The sequence below is a fragment of the Barbus barbus genome, assembly GCF_936440315.1.
Source record: "Barbus barbus genome assembly, chromosome: 16".
Classification (NCBI taxonomy): domain Eukaryota; kingdom Metazoa; phylum Chordata; class Actinopteri; order Cypriniformes; family Cyprinidae; genus Barbus; species Barbus barbus.
In genome coordinates, this window is record NC_136744.1 from 7,933,756 (window position 1) to 7,953,673 (window position 19,918).

Genomic DNA, 19,918 nt, shown 5'->3' on the forward strand with positions numbered 1-19,918 from the left:
CTAAAGAAAGTTATTGCAAAAACCCAAACACCTTCCTCAGCGCGCGCGCGTGTGTGTGTGTGTGTGTGTGTGTGTGTGTGTGTGTGTGTGTGTGTGTGTGTGTGTGTGTGTGTGTGAGAGAGCGAGAGCACACAGACAGAACATTCCTGGCATAAACATTAGTGAAAATAATGTCACAGAGGGGAAACTGGTGAGAGTCCAAGGCTTTTGGTCACCAAAGCAAAAGGCAGCAACAGTTGTGCACATTCACACACCTGTACTCAACATGCTCATGTGACCGTTATCTAACGTACTGAGCTCACCGTTCTGCTCTGAAGTGGGTCACTATCAGGACCATCGGTTTCAACAGAAGTTCTCTCCCACGAGATGTTCTTCTTCATACCCGTTAATATCATGACTAAGCTTACAACAAATTTACTTTCACATCAATCTAAACAGCAGATGGTGAGGACAATCATGAATCCGCACTTGGTGATCAACATTTTTGACAGGAAGTACTGAAAGAAGCCTGTGTTCTGATACGGTAAACATTTTGCATGTGAATTAAAGTAACAACAACTCCGCCAAGCTGCTGAATATTAAACAGGTGTTGATTTGTAAACATGGGCGACCACAAGTTAGTGTGATAATGCATGACCATTTATGAATGACCCATTTATGTAAACATTTTTATTAATAGACTCAGAATGGAGCTAGTCTACATACGCCTACATAGAAGGTCATGCTCTTATTTAAAAAGAAAAGAAAAGAAAAAAAGCCTCCATTCCACACTAGCCTTGCCGCCTACTGTCTACATAAGCAGGTGACTTATAAGGCATCCTAACTTGAACACACTATAGGCAGTAACCCATGGGACTTGAATCACAATTGACCTATCGGTAAGCCCCGCCCCCCTTAGTTACTTAGTAACTAGCTTAATATGAAGAGACCGTGAAATGTAGACCTTCGTTTATGTGTTTTTGACCTACACTGTACAAGACACGATCAGTCCGCTATTTAGGATTGTTAGCATTGACTCACTAACTTTAACGTTAGCTAGTTTTAGCCAGAGATACCTTGCTAAAGCACAAGATAACATTAACGTTCTGCTTGAGTTGATGAAAATTTAAACTTAACGAGTGTATGACAAACAGAAAATGAACGTTTTTGTCTTCATTTGTATAGGGGTTGAATACTTAAGGACATTTTGCTCTGTTTTGTTTGGATTCAGGAAATGTAATGAAATAAATTATATTTGCCTATCCTCTCAGGATACCTGGAATCAGTGTTACAAGTACCCCAGGCACATCGTTTTTTTCATTTTTGAAGCATAAACCCCATCAAACCGATGCGAGCTTCGGATCTTCCAATGTTTCTCTATGGCGCTGAAACCTAAAGATGTCCGAGTTCCGCTCCCTGTGCTACTGACACTCGACTGTCATTGGCTCATCTGTGTTCGAGGGGAGGGGCTTACCAATAGGTCAATTGTTTTAAAGAGAGTATCACATTAGCATGTTGCTAAGCTAACAGCAAAATACTTGTTTTCTTAAATACGCAAATTCGGTACAAAGTCAATTTTAATGACTGGAACTAGGAAATCTAGCAAATCTTGTTATTGAAGGAATTGTAACCATTTATATAAACTACAATCTTTTTGACTCGCCTGCCATCTTAGAAGGAAAATGAGAGAAACAAACTGCATACTTTTCTAAAAAGTAGCCAAAAACTCATTGCAAATTCAAAAAAGTCTCATGAGGTTTTGCAACAGAGCCTACATGTTATTGTATTGCTTTACCTGAAAACTGATGAAATTGCTAAATGTTTTCAAAAATGTAGCATGCAAAGTCAGGAGCTGTGTTATCAGAAGCAGCAGTAGGAGCAAGACTTCTCCACCCTTATTCTGATTCAAAACAAACACCATCCTGCTATTGTTTCTTTCATCCGAATAGATCTATTGCTCCCCAGCTGGAGGAATACAGTGTTCTGTGACACATAAACTGGAGTGGAAATGATTACTCCTGACTCTGGGATCACAGCCGTGACCTATCCTTCACTCTCTCTGTGTTTGTGTGTGAGTGTGTGTGTGTGTGTGTATATAAGACACGTCTATGTTTGGATGCCTCTACAGGTACTTGTAGAATGTGTTCCAAAAATATTTTTCCTACTCTGTCTAAACAATGCAAAACAAAAGTGTAAACGGGAACAGCAACAGTAGCTGCACGTCTCAAGCATTACAAATTGTAAGAGAAGAAAAATGTGGAGGCAGTGGAAAAAATCTATTGCAGGAATGGATGCGCTGAGTTGATGGATAGAAAGACATGCAAAGGGAGTGGACTGTGAGACGAGAGGGCTGAAAAATAGTCAGCTGAATCAAATCAAAATTATTTTAGAGCTAAAACATTCAGTGCAGATTCATCTTTTGGTCAGCACTGCATTTAAAGGGAATCTAAATGTCTATACCTACCTGATGATTAAGGGCATAAAGGGAGCTAATCCCAGAGGAGATGATGAACCATCCATTGGAGATGGGTAGAGACGACCCAAAACCAACAGCAACAAGAAAAGACTGGGGTGCAGCTTCACCTGCCCTGAAACACTGAAAGAGAGAGAAAGGGAAATGCATAATATTTACTTACTGGGTGGATTTTTATCATTATAGGATGGATGTGTACACACTTCCAACACACATTTGTGTTCAAACAACTTGTAAAGTGAATTGTGCATCCGATGACCCCTTTAACTTTCTTATTTAACTTGTATAACAGATTTAGGGGGCAGTTGTGGCCTAATGGATAGAGAGTCGGACTTGTAACCCAAAGGTCGTGGGTTCGAGTCTCAGGTCCGGCAGGGATTGTTGGGGGGGAGTGAATATCCAACGCTCTCTCCACCCTCAATACCACGACTGAGGTGAGACCCTTGAGCAAGATACCGAACCCTCAACTGCTCCCCGGGCGCCGCAACATTGGCTGCCCACTGCTCCGGGTGTGTGTTCACGATGTGTGTGTGCGCGTGTTTGTTCACTTCTCACTGCTGTGTGTGTGCACTTTGATGGGTTAAATGCAGAGCACAAATTCCAAGTATGGGACGTCACTTCCAGTTTAGCTAGCATAACTTCTTCTAATGTAACTTACTTATTTTCATAACTTCTCTAATTACTAAACTACCATAGCTTCCTTCACTTACTAACATATATAACAAAATTAACTAACCCAACTAACTTAGGCCTACCTGTATATGACTTCATAACTTCTCTTAATTATTTTACTAGAATAGCATCCTCCACTTACTAATATAACTAACTGAACTAACCTGCATGACTTTATTATTTGTCTAACTTAACTTGCATAGCTTCCATCACTTACTTGTATACATAACTGACAGAATTAACCTAACTTACCTGTATGTGACTTCATAACTTTTCTAATGTAACTAGCATAACTTTGTTCATGTACTAACATATATAAATAATTCACGAGACAGACCTCACCGGTGCGGGCTTCGACCCCAGAGGGTTAAGGAAAGGGAAGGGGTGCATGGCCAAGTATGGTGACCCATACTCAGAATTTGTGCTCTGCATTTAACCCATCCAAGTGTACACACAGTAGTGAACATACACCCGGAGCAATGGGCAGCTAATGCTGCGGCGGGGAGTAGTTTGGGGGTTCGGTGCCTTGCTCAAGGGTCTCACCTCAATCGTGGTATTGCACTCCCCCCATCTACAATCCCTGCCGGACCCGAGACTCGAACCCACAACCTTGGGGTTACAAGTCCGACTCTCTATCCATTAGGCCACGACTGCCCCCTATTATCTCCAGATTCAAATATAAGTTACTAACTGAACTAATCTAACTCATCTATGTGATTTCATAACTTCTTTAATGATTAAACACCCTTCACTTGCTGACATTCAACAGTACTAACCAAACCAACTCACCTGTTTGTGACGTCATAACGTCTTTAACTTATATTATACAGTTAGCTAACATAACTTCCTCTACATACTAATGTAACTAACTGAACTAACCTATCTTGATGTGTTTTCATAACTTCTCTAATTACTAAACTGGGATGACTTCCTTCAACATATATAACAAAATTAACTAACTCAACTAAGTTACCTGTATGTGACTTTATAACTTCTCTCACTTATTTTACTAGCATGGCTTCCTCCACTTACTAATGTAAACCTGAACAAACCTGTGTGACTTCTTCATTTGTCTAACTTAACTAGCATAACTTTCTTTACATATTAACATATATAAATAACTGACCTTTATGTGACTTTGTAACTTCTCCAACTAACTTATTTAACTAGTATAGCTTAACATGGCTTTCTCCCAATACAATTATAAGTTACTAACTGAACTAATCTTACTCATCTATATGTGATTTCATAACTTCTTCGATGATTAAACGCCCTTCACTTACTGACATACAACAGTACTAACCTAACCAACTAACCGCATGTGACTTCTCTAATCACTAAACTAGCATTTACTAAACTACACTTACTAACATACATAATGTATCTTACCTGTGAACTGATGTTTTAGCTGAGGTTTCAGAATTAGCAGCCAGACATTCTAAACACATACCGCTAACAGTTTCAATGACAAGATGAGCACATGTACACATGGTCACCATTAATAACCCATTGGCCCTTCACTTCCTTTCTCTTTTTCTACATTTCTGCACATGTTTCTCTGACAGTCCAGTGGAAACTCAAGACTTAAGCCAGAGCAAACACACACAAAAAAAAAGAGACAGAAAAACACACCAATGTAAATTACTCTTTCTATTACTCTGAGAGGGCCAAAATCTGTTCTGTTCTCTACAGGCCGTGAGCTATCCACAGCACAGCTGCCAGCTGTGGATACGCTTGTCATTATTACATCAAACATGGCCAAACTCCCCACCACCAAGGGGTCCCAGGAGCCCGTAGACCCCGGGCCAGAGTGCAGGAAATGCTATTTTGCTAATCAGGGCCCGGGTAATGCGTTTAGAGTCTGATTTCAGTCAGGCACAGTGTGGGACAGCCAAGAACTTGAGATCATCACCAAGCCCAGGGAGACTGAAGTGTTAAACATCATGCACATTCAAGCTGGAAGGGGAGTGAGGGAGCGAACCAATTAAATATGATGAATCAGAGGAATGGAAAAAGACGTTAAAATTAACAAAAAAGTTCAGAGAGGGTGAAGAGGTGATAAGCCTGGAAGAGAATGTGAGATTAGCAAAGCGAGTTTCAGTCTTGGCTCCACTTGCCCCGGTCTTTTCATCTCATTTCATCTCTGGTGCATGTCCAACCGAACCCTCTCGGCACTCATTTCCCATGTTAAACGTTTAAAATTGTTATAAACCCCTCAAGCTGAGGTAAATCATTCATCACGATTTCATCCGTGCTCATGAAATCTTCATATCACTAACCGGTTTACAAATTGCGAGGAGGGCGATGAACCGTATTCCAGCGTTCTGACATGCTTTTTACAGCCTGCTTTCCAGATAAAAGAAACATTCTGGATTGAACTTCAATAGGAAAAACTTCTCAATCATGCTAAACGGCGAACTCCCCCCATAGACATCCCATGATGCTCTTTTCATATTTGGTAAAGGTGGGTGGCGCAAACCTCTTCGCACTTCTTTCTACCCTTATTTATATGCTAAATAATTTATAGGCGGTATAAATTACGAGCGTTGCAGAGCCTAGCTTGGCAAGTGGGACGCAGAGACTAGGCCGTGGGAAAGAGTCAGACCACTCTTAGCTAAAAGGAGAGAACGCCAGACTGAAAACGCATTAAAATAATTTGATACATATTAAGATAATATTGGCTCAAGGGCCTCTTGCACAACGTAAGTGCTATTTGGAAGAGTGGCGCATCAGTCCGTGGAGAAACTATTTGAGGGAGATAAGAGACTAACATGTTCTCACAGCTGCTGAAGAGCGAGGTCTGGATCCAACATGGCCGAAACTCCCACAAGCGGTTTACTTATCTGAGACATCTCAGCTAGGACTCTGTCCATCAGTGTAGTCAAAATGCTTAATAGGTCTAAAGCTTGATGGGCCACTTAAACTATCTTAAATAAAGGCCTCGGAGAAATTAAAGAAGGGTGAGAAGAACAACAGGGTCCGATTAGCGAATGCTGGGATCGTTCAGCTCTTTAACAACATCCGACGCAAATCGCACACACATTGCGGGGTCCTGTGATGTTATAGGGGGCCTTGTGTTGGGAAATTCTCACCTGTTCACAGAGGCTGCAGCTTCCTGTAACTGACTGAGGAGGAAGGGATAGAGGGCAGGAAAACGACTGAAAAACTCTCAGCCGGTCATTCTGTTAAAGAGAAGAGTGACAGAAATTAAGGTTAAAGTGTGTGTAGGATTGCAGATTAGATCAGATAAGAAAATGACAAATGAATGACATTAATCTGACATCAATTAGTCACCAGTTTTTCAGTTTGGCTGTTAAGTTTCATAAGTGAGACTTATTTATTTTAACAGTATTTTGCAGAGCACCTATTCTTAGTTTATGGTGTTTAACAGCTCCGTATTTTTCCTTTTTTTTTAGCAGCTGAAAGCAAAGGTCTGCTATAAACACCCAAATGGCGGATTCAGACTAAAAGGTTGACTATCACATGAGGGTGCGAACATGGGTTTAATATGCATCTTCATGAATATTTATCCTCATATTTAATGGTAGCTCTAATTGATTTAAAAGTGTAATTTTGGCCACCCCTGAAATAGGTCATAACATTGAAATTACCAGAGAAGTTGAATTAATTATGCTAGAAAAACCTGCTCCTCCAAAAATTGCATTTATTGCATAGAACATGAACAAGGTGAAAATGTTTAAAATGCATATGTGCAGTTCAGTCGAAAGCTCGCCCTCTTTGACCTGTTGTTAATGCCGTTAAACTGAATGCAAGTAGCAAACTGTCTGCCTAACCACAATGTAAACAACAACAGTGAAATAAGGATGTGTGGTTTATCTTTCAATCAATGTTGCATTGCCTGCTATAGCAGCAGTAGACTCGCAGCACTTTCAGAACTGTCATTGGATGGTAGAAAAGTAATACCTTTGCATTTAAAGTGAAAATAAGACAAAAGACCCTCAAGTTATGCAGAGGTGTGTTATAAAATGTCTGGTATAAATAAATATAGTTATTAAGAATAATGCATTGCGGTTTCAGTCACCAGAGAAGAAACCATGAGCCAGAGAAAGAGAACACAGAGAATTTTCACAATTTAGTGAAGAAAAGTTTAGGATCAGTTGGGAAAGTGCATGATAGATCACATAATACTAAAAAAAAAAAAAAAAAAAAAAAAAATCAACATGCAAAAACACATGCAAACAAAAATTTGACTTTTCTGATCGACTGCATATGTCAGGCATTATAGGTGAAAAATATTCAAATATTACCAAGAAAAAAAACAAAAACATTTGTAATTGTCATTTCACATCACGGTGCATTATGGGATAGTTTCCTCTGCTATGGATACATGCATTTCTACAGAAGAAGGTATTTCTTTTTGGAACATTCTTTGTGTCAGTAACATGCTGCCTACGTAGGCAGCTCACTAGATTTTGGAACAAAGCCTAAGTGACACAAGGAGAGGAGAGGAGAGGAGAGGAGAGAAAGAGACTGCAACCTTTAAAGGTCTGGTTTGTAAACCACTTCCTAAAGTCTGCACTCTTTACAGCTCTATAAAGCTCTCATTAGAGCAGCCTCTGATGGAGCGCTGCAGGGACACGCGGCTCACAGGCCCTGCTTGTTTATTCCTTAGAAAGCAGCGCGGCTGGAATAAAGCCTGGGAATTTCACTCAAGGCAAATGCACGTGTGTTAAGACAGACAGTGAAAGTGTATGCATGTGTGACACACATAAACATATCTTTATTTAGCTAAGCCTCTGTGTTTAAGATAGACCATCTAATAAAACTTTTTTTCTTCATGTCTAACTGAAACAGCCCATACAGGGCTAACTTTAGCTCAAAAGCCAATGTTTCAAACACACATGTTGTGACTTCAGCTATGTAAAATACACACAACACAAACACACCACATCCTGTTTCAACCGCTAATGCACACAGTCTGGTCTGAACTTAGGCCAGGGCACTGTCATGGTAACAAGGTGGGTCAGCTAGCTACGTCTGCACCCAGGCCACATGCTGCATGCTAGCAACACACACACATGAGCTCTGACGTGGGCAAATGTGGTTACAGTTAAGCTCAACCCTGCATACCTTCAGTATGGATTAGAGTCTTCCAGGCAAAACACTTCCATAAATGCAGCCTGTCAAGCTTAAACCATCTTTAACCACTCGTCTGTCATTACTTATGTTCACAAATGAATGTAAACTGATAGAAATTTGCATATTATACTATGTGTAATGCGCTTGAGTGTGTTGCATAGGGCCATCATAACCACAAACGCTGAAAACACACACACACATACACACTACACTATTTTTTCAGCTAATTTGTTTATGTATAATGTAAATAACATTCAGATCATGAAAACAGGAAACAAAGTTTTTTTGTTGTTGTTTTGTATTGTGCACTAGATGAATGAGGTCACCCAATAAAAGTCTTGGGACCAAGCAAACTCTCTGATCATATTCTGATGAGATCAAGCAAACACAAATTAACAAAAGTTTCTTCTTTGCGGAGGAAAACAGTCAAACAAGTTACTGCAAAAAAAGCACGTTTAAAGAGTCCAAACGAAATTACCTAAACGAGAAGATGGTATCAGATGCTAGCCTTGTTTATAAACTTGAGTGCAACTGAAGTCATTACTTGTCAAAATATGTTTTATAGAATGGTTTAAAGACTTTCGTTTTGTTTCATTTCAGTGTTTAACGAAGATGTGTATCATTCGTTTTTCAAACTCTGCTTTGACTCCTTTGATCTAGTCCAAATAGACCAACGAAAACATTACTCTGAGTGCTTTGTTTGTTTGTGCTTGACTGTAATCCTTGTTTTAATGGCAAGAAGCAGATCAATTCTTTTTTTTTTATAGTTGCACAAAACAAAAAATCTAAATGTAAAACATGTTTGAAAAACAAACCAATCCAAGAAACACAAACAAACCCAACTTACACTAATGAATTCGGACGAGCACAGCTACTAAAACTCAGATTTGATAAACAAATGTGTGTTTGACAAACAAATTAAAGATTATACAACTCTCTTGTTTTAGGTACACACACACACACGCAAAAACAATGTGGTGCATGATTTACACTTTAATTATTTGTGAAAATTACTAGCAATTTTTGAGTGAAAATTATTCCAAAGAAACAAAAACAAAATTGAGATAGATAGACTGACAGTGTTTTCTTGGGAAAACATACACCAATAAATTATTGTATGTATAAAGCAACTTTTTTTTTTTTTTTTTTGTCCCAAATTACACTACTGTTCAAAAGTTTGGTGCAATTGGTTTTTAAAAGTAAATTAATATTTTTATTCAGAAATTATGCATTAAAATGTGTAACAGTAAAGACTTTTACATTGTAACAGGAATCTTTAAATAAATGTTATTTTAAACTCTCTAGTCTCTATTCAAACAATCGTGAAAAAGTATTTGCACAAAACTATTATATAGCACTGTTTTCAACAGTGATAATAATAAGAAATCAGCATATTAGAATGATTTCTGAAGGATCATGTGACACTGAACACTGGAGTACTGATGCTGAAAATTCAGATTTGCATCACAGGAATAAATTACATTTTAAAATATATTCAAATAGACAGTTAAGAAGTTATTTTAAATCATCATTTTTCACAACATTACTCTTTTTACTGTATTTCTGATCAAATAAACTTCAAACTTTCGAATGGTAGTTTTATAGCCTTACACTTAACTTGTACTCTGACATTTAGAAAGGTACAATATCCGTTTCCTTTTAAAAGCATGTGAATTCATAGCAAAGTATAGCGCAGAAGTATGCGAGAATGCAGTCAGTCTTCTGTGCAAAAAGAAAATTTGCATACTGTTCACAGTACACACACTTTATGCTGCAGAAATAGTGAGATGGCATGCTATTCAGAACATAGCCACAGTACACAGACTGCAAACAAAAAGACCCAAAATGTCAAAATGTTTGACAAGTACATGTCAGCATACAAATCACAAGACTCACAAAACACTTGCACACAGGAAGAGAAATTGAACAAAACAACAAGCAATAACCGAGTGACCCGCAGGATGAAGATGCCTGCCATACAAACACATAAAACTAAAGACAAACACATTGAGATGTCGGACAAGCTGGCGGCAGGGTTTTCCAGAAAGTAAACGGTCCTGACTATGGGGAATATATCCAGACCGAAGAGTCAGCATTATTTCATTGCGATTATACTGAGTTTCCGTGACCTCTAAATATTCAGAAAATCCCAAGGTAATGCCACGGTCAGCTGACCTGGGAGCACATGGGCTCTTTGAAGTGTGAGGTAGTCCAACACACTGGCTTGTGTCATTATGGCCCGCTCGATTTTCCAATTAAGTCCAATCAGCACGCCGATTAATCACAACAAACCATGATCTCATGAGTGAGCCGTTATTGTTTTTCAACGAGGTCAGTGCCACTCCTGTTTAGTCATTCCTCACTCCATCTGTGACCTCTCTGCATTCAAACCCAGAATGCATCAGGACATTCTTGCAACAGCTTGCGCTCCACTAGTTTGGATGAGATTAGGGAGCTGACGCAGAGCAGTCGCCGCAGCAGGAGGTCCCATCACGGCCCACCCGCCCCGTCGTGCGGTGGCCAGGGATCAGAGGTCACGGTCAACCGGGCAGCGATGGAGAGGGTGTGAATGTGTGCAAGAATTGTGTCAACGTTTGTGCGTGCTTGGGCAAGATGTTGTTAGCATTCCCTCAACTACGGAAAAGATAAACACGCGTCGAAGTGCGTTAACCCCTGTGCGTCAGCGCCAATGCCTGTCAAGTGTTGAGGGTATCAGTACAAGGGAAGAGTTGAAACCACGAACAAAAGAGTAAGTCTTTGCGAGGGTGGATAAACGTGGGATGAGGATAGAAGCAGAACACAAACAAACAAAGGCCAGCAGGGAGTTAGGAGGAACATCCAGAACATTTAAGGGGCTGGAAGGTGTCCATGCGCTGTAGGCCAACACACGACAGAGATTAATGACTGGAATAGAGGCTTGGAAGGAGAACAAGCACATAACTTCAGTGCCCCCTAGTGAACAACTCCTGACAGAGCAGGATCACACAGAACTCGCCTCGAGATCTATTCACATCAAGTGAGCAGTGGCAAGCCTTGCATTGAAACGATGCATTATAATGGAATGCTTGCATCAAGTCTTAACACTTGCTTTGCATCTGAAATGCCTTTCCTTTTCAGTTGATATCACAAATGTCTCTTCTCAGCCTTTTCTCTCAAACCACCTGGGTACATTTTTCAGTGTTACTGACACTTTTTACCAACTCCCAATGAATAGCATCAAGTTGTCTTTACATTGCGTCTTATTTGCAAATATCTCAAATTACATTAGTATCATGGGTTGCAATAGCATTTTGTTTGTTTTCAAACAGTGAAGGTATTGAGTCACGGATGACAGGACAAGTATACTGTAAGAACTGCAACTTCAATTCTGTCAGAAAACTCTATTTTGATAGTTGACAGACTGCAGAAAAAAAGTTGACACGGCATAAAATATTAAAGTCAACTTTTAGAACATTTTCTATGAGCAACTTAACATATTAAACTGCAAGAACTTACAGGTTGAGTTTGATCGCTGATTACCCATAAACCCTTGCACTTGAATAATTTTTGGTTAAAGCATGGGGACTTACGAGCACATGCAATTATTTGCCATTTAAAATGTGCTTGGTTTAGTTTTAGCTATGTTTTGTGTTTGTTTTTTTTTGCGTTTTTGCCTTTTATTACTATAGGACAGTATAGAGGCACTATATGTTGGCACACTGCCCATACAAGGTTATCAGTGCCAACCCGTTTAGTGTTTTTAATAAGTTTAGTGTATTGTTTCATTATGAGGGTAGTAGTTGTCATTTTGGTGAAGTTTCTTTAATTTTAAGGAGCAAGTTTTATAAAGTTATTTTGGTGCATAGAAACAACTCTATATGACCTTTTGCATTTGTACAACTAGCTCATACACATAATTGTTTAGTGGAAAGGTCTGCCAAAATAAGAGTTTTACCTTAAAAATATGCAATATTATAGAGAGGCCGACCGATATGGGCTTTTTGGGGGCCGATGCCGATATTAGGGAGTAAAAAAGACTGGTATCGATATATCGGCCGATATTCTTTATGTGTAGGCTATTACAGTATAGTAAAACGTTTGGACACTTCCCATTTGTGTTTCCAAACTTTTGACTGGTACTGTAAATAGACTACAGTATATATATATATATATATATATATATATATATATATATATATATACACACACACATTTTTTGCAATGATAACTCAAATGTGGTGATCAAACAAAAAAATAGGCATGTAATGGAAGCAGAGTATTTAACAATTTAATAATAAACTATATTATTCAAAAGGAGTCTGACATCAGTGCACTTAACAGTAAACTTCACTTATTATATACACAACTTAAACACAAATAGAACTAATATATATATATATATATATATATATATATATATATATATATATATATATATATATATATATATATATATATATATATATATATATATATATATATATATACACACACATATATAACCGGAATTAAGAAAATAAACGAGGTAAGTGATGCACAGATCAGCTCTAATGTCACTGAATCTGCTGTTAAAAATGAACCATCCATTCATCATATCATCATGCAAAACTAAGAATTAGAATCATCGTAATGTGAGGATCAAACATAGGTGCGGGTGGGTGGCGGGCAGATAATTTTTTTGAAGTAGTGGACTCAGGTGAAGTTGGAGCTCATCCACGCATCTCTACACTGATACGTCTTCAGTAGCAAACAATAAGTAAGGCAAACTAAGTAATTATACCATTTAGAAGCATTGAATCTGCGTTATATGTTCTGCAAAAAAAAAATCATATCAGCGGCATTTTCGCAGACAGGCTCATATCGACTCATATCGTATGATAATATCGGCAAAACGATATATCGGCCAGGCTCGAATATATATATATACACAAGTTTATAAAATAGGTTTTTAGTGCTGTCAAAGTTAACCCGTTAATGCAATTTAATTTTAACGGCACTAATTTAATTAACGTGCGATTAACGCAGTGCACACTTTTTGTTTGACCCGTGGCCTAGCCCGTAGTTGGAGAAATGGAGATGCACAGTGTTGCCAACACAGTGCCCCCCCCCCCCCCCCCCCCCTCTCCCCCCCTCTTCAAAAAAGCACCTAGCGACGAATCTTTAGGGTTTGCCCAAATCTTATTTAGTTTCTGAGACTCGCTGGTACTGCCGCGCAAGTTCTTGCTGAGTGCACACACCTCTTTCTCTGTGTCTGCTCTGTTCAGCGCACGGCGGAGAGGAGCAACGCACTTTCAGTTAAAACAGATATTATGTTGCTTCTCTAATTTTACATGCAAGTATAGCCGAAATCACAGCACAGTTATTGTCATTATCTTATGTGCATTTGATTTCATCAGACGATGGCTCGATTATCAGGATTTTTGTGCAGATTAACATCTTGGAAGGGAGAGCTGGTTATGTAGCCTAGTCTAAATGGGTTTCATGTTCATTCCGTTGTCTGACAACAGAAACAGTAAAATATATCAATGAAAACAGTATGTGGGCACAGAGAGGCAATCTTATAATAAATAATAAATGTACATTTTGCATGTTCAGAAGAAGTGAGCTGCCCTGTCCTGCAAAAATGTAAACAGGTTTGTGTAAGTAAATTGCTCAGTGCAAAGAAAGAGAAGTAATGGGAACCTGGTATTTATATTTTCATGCGTCTAATAGACATGAACAAGTTCTTTTAAAAACATCTATGACCTTTAAACATGTCTAGTCTTCATGCTCTATGTTGACTATGGTTTCAATAATAATAAACATACATTTGCATAAAGCATCCATATTTATCCATGCCCATGTTGATAAGAGTTTTAAAAACTTGAAAAGTATTAATTTAAGGTACATTTAGGACAAATAAAAATGTGCGATTAAGTTGCGATTAATCACGAGTTAACTCATGACAATCGTGCGATTAATCGAGATTAAATATTTTAATCGATTGACAGCCCTACTTGTTTTATGTTTGCTGAAAACAGACCGACTTTAATTGTTAAGTTGACATGTCATTGTTCTGTAAGTTGAGCAGAAGTTAAAAATTAAGTTAAATTGAAAGTAAAAAAAAAGTCATGAAACTGGTTGCTTTGAGTCTTCTCAAAGTGTTCTTAACTACTGTTTGTTTGTTTTTTTTTAAACTACATGTCAACTAGCAGTCATTCGAGTATTAGTAAACTGTCTGTGTAATATCTTCTAATACTTTATTTTTATGGGTCCACAACATACAACATACTGACTATAAGAAACTTTGCAAGTAACTATGTCAACTAATTCTCATTAATTTGCAACTACATATCAACTAACTCTCAAAGTTACTTACTGTTAGTAGAATGTCTAAAGTGGACTATCAAAATAAAGTGTAACCTTTTTTTTTTTGCAGTGTAGTTAGGAGTGGTACATAAAACAACTGAAGTCACACCTGTTCTTTTTGGAGTACTCATCTTTTCCCTTCTTTACCCCGAATATCCGCGTAATCAGAGTGCTGAACAGGAGAGTCGAGGAGTTCCTCACCTAGAAAGAGGACAGGATGGAGAAACTGACATCAGAGCAAACCATCCCTCCACGTACATTTATCGTTTGTGCTTTGACGCACAGTATCACATGTGCACACAGACGGACAATTAAAACAAATATTGCAAACGATTGAAACAAAAATGCTTTATGAGAGCAGCCATGAGTCAAGTTCAGACTGATAATGTTGAATGCAAATGGTTTGCTGTGGACTGTAGGCCAGCAATACACGTATAGACTATGCAAATAAAATTAACAACATGTTAACTTCTACAGCCAGATTCACCCAAATTCTGCTAATGTGACTGCAACTTTAAAGACAACGCAGCGAAAAATGGACTAAGCATTTGATTTAAAAATGTTAGGGAAAAGAAAAAAATGCTCATGAAAACTAAATTGTGACCCTGGACCACAAAACCAGTCAAAAGGGTAAATTTTTCTAAATTGAGATTTATACATCATCTGAAAGCTGAATAAATACGCTTTCCATTGATGTATGGTTTGTTACCATAGGACAATATTACAAGATACAACTATTTAAAAAACTGGAATCTGAGGGTGCAAAAAAAAATCTAAATATTGAGAAAATCACCTTTAAAGTTGTCCAAATGAAGTTCTTAGCAATGCATATTACGAACCAAAAATTACGTTTTTACAGAAGGAAATTTACAAAATATCTTCATGGAACATGATCTTTACTTAAAGTCCAAATGATTTTTGGCATAAAAGAAAAATGGATCATTTTGACCCATACTATGCATTTTTGGCTATTGCTACATATATACCCCAGCGACTTAAGACTGGTTTTGTGGTCCACGGTCACAATTGCGACTGGTACTAGCACTTCAAAGGGATAGTTACAAAAAAATTTATATTTACTCAAACTTATGTCTGTAAAACGTTATGTCATTTCTTCTGTGGCACATTAAAAAAAAATATATTTTGAGAAATGCATCAGTGTTGTTTTGTGTTCATACAATGGAAGTCAATGAGCTCTAACGTTCTTCAAAATATCTTCATGTTTCACAGAAGAAAGGAAGTCATACAGGTTTGGAAAAACTTCAGGGTGAGTAAAGAGGAAAAACTTTAATTTTTGGGTGGATTATTTCTTTAAATAGACCTCAAGGGGAAAATGTAATAAAAGAAAAATGATATGACCTCTTTAACATGAGAGAGTAGTGAGTCAGAGCACATGATGATGGCCCTCGAGACGATTACAATGCAAAAATTGGTCTTGGAGCTCAAGGGTGTACAAGAGACACAAAGTCCACGTCATGCAAGATTTGCAAGGTCTGATGACATCTTGTTCCAGGAACAGTAAAAGGCCTTCAAACCACAATCTTATGTTGCTAAAGATGTTGCTAAAGTAATGCTGGACACACCAAACTTAATGTTCGAAGTGTTACTGCCTCATAACTTTGATCAAATGTTTATGTCAGTTTAAGCAACATTCCTCACAGACTACAAGAAGACTGTGTGTGTTCTCTGTGACTGACCGACTGCTGCATTCTGGGAAGAATTAGACCTACTGTACTGTACAGTAAAGCCTGCTGGCTGGAGCGCTGCAGTAAAGAGGAAAACGGCAACGGTAGCAGATCTTTTGACATCCTGAGAGTAAGGAACGAGTGGGAGGGGGGGGAAAGAACTCAAAAGGAATGAACTGATAAGAAAATGAAGTGAGGAGAGATGTATGAAAGAGACATAAAAGCAGATAGACAGGTATGAGGGAGGAGAGCACAGGAATGTGACCTGGAGTTGTTGCCATTGTGACCTGTAGGAGCCATGTCGCCCATGTGGAGGTGATCAAAGCGAGCAATCTAGGGCAATCGGCCAGGACCACCGCACAGCTGTGTGTGACTGTGTGTGTGTGTGTGTCCGCACGTACGGCTCCTTGTCCCTAGTGTTCTCATTCGCTTTAATTATTAACCTGTCAGTGCCTCAGCAACAGCTATGGCCTGGGTGTACGTGAGGAACAGTGAACAAATGAGTGTGAGAAAGGATGAAGAGACCAGCAACACTGGAGAGAGAATTATATAGACTTTAAGCCCCTTTTACACAATAATCAAATGAAATGCGTTTAGTCTGTGCAATGCATGTATATTTGGATGCTTCAGGTCAAACTCTAAAATATTTAAATGTCATTAAATTAGACACAAAATCTGAAATCAAGTGCTAACAAATGACACTAGAGCTTTTCTATTTTTTATGAGCCAACTGATTCTGAGGGAGTATGCTATACTTTTTGCCCATGATCATCATGGAAATAGATAGTTATTTTGCCTTACAATATATAATTTTACATTTTAAGTAACATTTTATTTTATTTTATTTTTTGCAGACATTGAAAAACGAGTCATAAAAGATTATCAGTTAATAATATATATTTGTTCATTCATCATGCTGAAAGTGGAAAGTAGAGTCAAGTGCATTTCATTTTGTGATACTGTATTCAGCATAGTGCTTTGTTGTATATTGCATGCATACAGCAAACATACTGTATATTGTTACTATGCTGTAAAAAGTAGCCTAACTAATTTCATAAAATAAGTTTCAGTAAATAACATCCACCAAAATCACAGATTTAAACATTAAATAATGCATAATTCCTAACATTTCACTTAATAACAGAGGTGAGGGACTCGAGTCACATGACTTGACTCGAGTCACAATTTTCAGGACTTGCGACTTGCTTGATTAAAGTATGAAAATGACTTGACTTCACTTTGACTTGAGAGCAAGTGACTTGAGACTTGACTTGACTTGAAGTGGAAGACTCGACAATGACTTGAATTTATAATAAACAAACAGCAATAAAATTTGTTTTAAAAAACAATTATTGTGACGTCAGCACCAATCAGCATCTGTGTCTTTAACGCTGCACAATTGAAACCGCGTCAAACATGGCAGACAGTAGTCGAGTTCCACAAATAGTCTCATTTGGCTATAAGGACTCTGAACTGGACCTTGCCAATAAAAAAGATTTGCCAGATGCAGAGTATGCAACGCAAGAATATCCGACACGACAACCACAACGTCAAATTTCATCCCACATTTCAAGAATCACAAGGAAAGATAAGAAAGTAATTTATTTTTAGTCAGTTTCACTAATATATATAACGATTAATCTAATTAATTAATTTATGTTTGTCATAATTTGGCCTTGGTTGCATATTGTGTTTTATTTTTTCTTATTAGAAATGTGATCATTATCATCATTGATATGTCTCGTAGATGTGGGGAATTTGACTATAACAGTGGCGTAGCCTGAACTTTAAGGTTGAGGGGCATCTTAAAATGAGCGGGCTGCGCTATATTAGCCTACATGTAAATTAAATATTTTTAAATAGACCGCAGCGATTAACATTTTGTCAGGACATTTAGCAAATTACATGAAATTTTATTTAATTGTCTATTTAGAATTGTGGCAGAATCACGAAAAAAAAAAAGATTCTCAATGCATCCAGAATCATGCAGCTCTAGAATATGGTGTAGGTTTATTTGTAATTTTACATTTTTGTGTTTTAGATCTGATTCTCCAGGAGGCAGAGCATTCCGATATGGAACAGACAGGTCATGGGGATGAAGAAGAGCAAATCAAAGGTGATGAAACTGGGCTGTTCTTACACCACAAAAAGCAGAAGAAATCCACTCATTCTAGCCCTGCTTCCCAGCTAAACCATTACCTGGACAGTTGTGATGGCCAGAACTGCCTTTTGTTTTGTGGAATGAACAAGGAGAAAATGCCTTCACTGTTCCAAATCGCAATGAGGGTATTAGCTGTGCCTGCCTCAAGCGCACCTGTCGAGCGTGTGTTCAGTCATGGAGGGATTATTAAGCGGCCCCATCGTTCACAGCTTAGTGCTAACATCTTGACAAACCTTATTTTCTGTAAACACAACACATTTTAGACAGTTTCAATTAAACTGAATTAGACAGATTGGATTATACATCTTAGACTGGATTTTAAAAGTTGTGTGTAAGCAACACAATTTTATTTTCAGATATTAAATGTAGCACACATATGCATATAATTCATATATAGCAAATGTATAATGAATAAGATACATAATATATGTATACAAGTTCATCTTTTCTGTGCAAAAATAAATATGTAACGAAAAAATGTACCTCTATTTATTTTAGTACTGTGACTTGACTTGACTTGAAACTTATCACGACTTGACTTGCTTGATTTGTCTGAACTGTGACTTGAGACTTGACTCGAGACTTGATGGTTAAGACTTGAGACTTGCTTGGACTTGACCATGTGTGACTTGTCCCCACCTCTGCTTAATAATAATATTAAACAGTAGGCATTTTAGATTATATGCTACCTTTCAAAAATGTTGGGGTCCAGAATTTTTAAAAGTGTTTTGAATTAAATTTAATTATTCAAAGCTCAATTTTCAGCAGGCATTACTCCAGTCTTCAGAATTGCATTTATTTGAAATAGATTTACATTTCTGTAACAAATAAAAAAGTTCCTTTTGAAAATGTTATATTTAATAAATTTAACACACCTTAATTTTTTTCAAAAAATCTTACTGACCACTAAGACGGTGTATACTATATATTAAAATAAACTTAACCGACTATGTCGGTAACACTTTACTTTATGTATAATGCATTATAAGATAGTTTTAGTGTATTTATTATCCATTATAATGGACCTTAAAATGCATTGTATAATCTTTAGAATAATTATAAATCACAGTTATAATGCGTTATAATTAGTCAAAATTAGCACGCAGGCAATGACTTTTTTCAGTTTAATTTTTGATACATTTTTTCAGTTTAACGCATTAAAATTATTTAACGCCGTTAACGCAGGGGCGGGGCTAGGGTTGGCCACCCCAATCATAGCTGCTACTTGTGTCTCTTTTTTCTTGACAATGAGAGCATTTATTCAGTCGCAGAATGTCTTTACGACCACATCAAACTGGAGACGTTTCAGACGCACGCTCCAGCTTCACTTCAGCGGCAGGCGCGAGACAAACAAGCACGGAAACGATACTGTGATACGATACAAATGCGCCAGCGTGCGCTATAGCCTTTATCATTTCATATCAAAGCGCGAGATAAACTATGAGCATGCAGTGTTGTGGTCAGTTAAGACATGAAGTTACCATAAAGGCAATTAAAGCTGCCTCAAAACTATGCATGCAT

At 37.8% G+C, this 19,918-nt stretch overlaps 1 pseudogene across 1 annotated transcript in view; it reads right to left on the bottom strand.

Moving 5' to 3' along the window:
* The window catches only part of LOC306882157 (tRNA (32-2'-O)-methyltransferase regulator THADA-like), a 95,577-nt pseudogene that overhangs the window by 48,214 nt on the left and 27,445 nt on the right, over window positions 1-19,918 (bottom strand). Inside the window, exons 21-23 of the transcript XR_013785903.1 lie at window positions 14,661-14,752; window positions 6,217-6,306; window positions 2,444-2,575 (exon numbers count right to left, since the gene is read on the bottom strand). The product of XR_013785903.1 is annotated as a tRNA (32-2'-O)-methyltransferase regulator THADA-like (transcript). The remainder of the gene's footprint in view (window positions 1-2,443; window positions 2,576-6,216; window positions 6,307-14,660; window positions 14,753-19,918) is intronic.